This window comes from Gigantopelta aegis, chromosome 6, assembly GCF_016097555.1.
Source record: "Gigantopelta aegis isolate Gae_Host chromosome 6, Gae_host_genome, whole genome shotgun sequence".
NCBI classification, from domain to species: Eukaryota; Metazoa; Mollusca; class Gastropoda; order Neomphalida; family Peltospiridae; genus Gigantopelta; species Gigantopelta aegis.
The window spans coordinates 85,124,239-85,126,177 of record NC_054704.1 but is presented as its reverse complement, the minus strand read 5'-3'; the positions used below and the strand labels follow the sequence as shown (position 1 = coordinate 85,126,177).

General features: G+C 39.6%; 1 non-coding gene across 1 annotated transcript; it reads right to left on the bottom strand.

Annotated features, from left to right (window-relative positions):
- Positions 1-293: 293 nt before the first annotated feature.
- Positions 294-414, bottom strand: Trnal-caa. The gene is made up of 2 exons: positions 377-414; positions 294-339 (listed from the first exon to the last, which is right to left on the bottom strand). It is a non-coding gene; the product is annotated as a tRNA-Leu (tRNA).
- Between the last annotated feature and the right edge of the window lie 1,525 nt (positions 415-1,939).

Below are 1,939 nucleotides of genomic sequence, written 5' to 3'. Positions count from 1 at the left end.
TGTATCCCGATAGCACCTCAAGTATTTTAAATTTTCTCTTATGTAATAACGACCTATATCTTTATGTGATATAAGTCAGCAGTACTGTGATACTTTGTATTATATATGTCTATAAAGTTAAATCACTCTCCACCATTATCCTGTACATTATTGTGTACATATCTGTATAATATATGCTATATTGTTTGTATGATGCTGATGAGTTGTAAAACTTAAGGCAATAAAAGGAACTTGAACTAGAAAAAGGGATTATGACGATTTGTTAAAAACTAAAATAGTTGTTAGAAAAAGATTGTCAGAAGTGGGATTTGAACCCACGCCCACATTCGTGGACCAGAACACTCGTTAACACAGCATATGTGTAAAGCTTATAAGCCTTGAGTCTGGCGCCTTAGACCACTCGGCCATCCTGACGATATGATAACATACTGTAATTTTGGCAAACAGTGTTAGAGAGGAAACATTCTACACTTTCCAATTCATTCATTCATTTCATTCATTTATACTTATATCCATGCTTATGTCGAGTTAAGGTTCAAGCACGCTGTCATGGGCACACACCTCAGCTATCTGGGCTGTCTATCCAGGATCGACAGTTAGTTGTTAGTGGTTAGGGTGTAGTGTTAAAACTATCTCTGGGTAGGAGTCTGTGTCTGAACACGAACACAGTACATACCAGTCTTGTGTCCAATGGTTTAACCACCACACCACCAAGGCCGGTGATTTTTTTTCAATGTGCGTAATGTGCACATTCAGAGCAAGCTGTTGTAGCGCAGGCCTGTCATGGGCGCTGGTGACGACCCATGCCGACTCCTCCGTTCAGGACAGGATTCCTTTAGTAGACATGTAATATTGTCTTTTATATGCATCATCTCACAGACAGGATAGCACATACCACAACGTTTGATACATCAATCGTCGTGCACTGGCTGGAACAAACGTGGATCGATCCTAGACCGACCGCGCATCAAGAGAGCAAATACAAATGGTGCAATGTTCTAATATTTCGATTTAAAAACAAAATTATTATCACCGAAGAGCTTTATGATGTCGCCAGTTATACAGATCTTAGTTAAATATATGGAAGTTATAGTAGAATAAGGATAGTGTTCTTTATTGCTAGAATTTGATATAAAATGTCGGAACATTTATCAAAACGACATTTTCTAAGAACATTTGTTAGGATTTTTAATAAGCTACATTCCCCCCCCCCCCCCCCCCCCCAACTTATTCACATATTTCATATTCCACACAACCCAACATCCCCAGCAAACCCAGATGATGATGATAATAATGATAATATGCCCCATTTCGTACTTAAATTCAACATTAGGATCAAGCATGCTCTCCAGACAAGGATATCAGCTGTGTGAGTTATTCGGGACAGGGGCAAAAAGGTTAAGATAATACAACAAGCGACCGCCACATAGGCTATTCTTGTTACTGATGAACATCAGGGGGCGTCACATCTATACTCTTTCTCGCAGAAACACCAGTATAAAGTCATCCTACATCCTTGTCTATTCTATCCAAGACAAAACGTAGTAGGTACACCAAGGAGTATCAATCCTAAGACCTTCAGTATACCAGCGTGGAGTACTGGGTGATATAAAATTAAAAGATAATAGTCCTCTAAGGAGTGTCGATCCCAAGGCCATTAGAAATAAAATGGTGATCAAGCCACAGGGCACCATCCAGTTTAGTGAAGTCCTATTAGTAATTCAATTTAAACATCGAGGTACGTAGAACCCAGCCATCACTGTCACATGAACGTGAAAACCTGCTCTATATATCAGCTGTGATTACGTACCCGGAACACCTGTGGTCATGACACTAGCAAAGAAAAAAGTAATATAAAACCACTCGAGTCATCAGTGTCTCCAAAACAATGGCCGAACCCAGCTAAGTCAGAAATTAAGAGTTTACAGCACTGAGACAA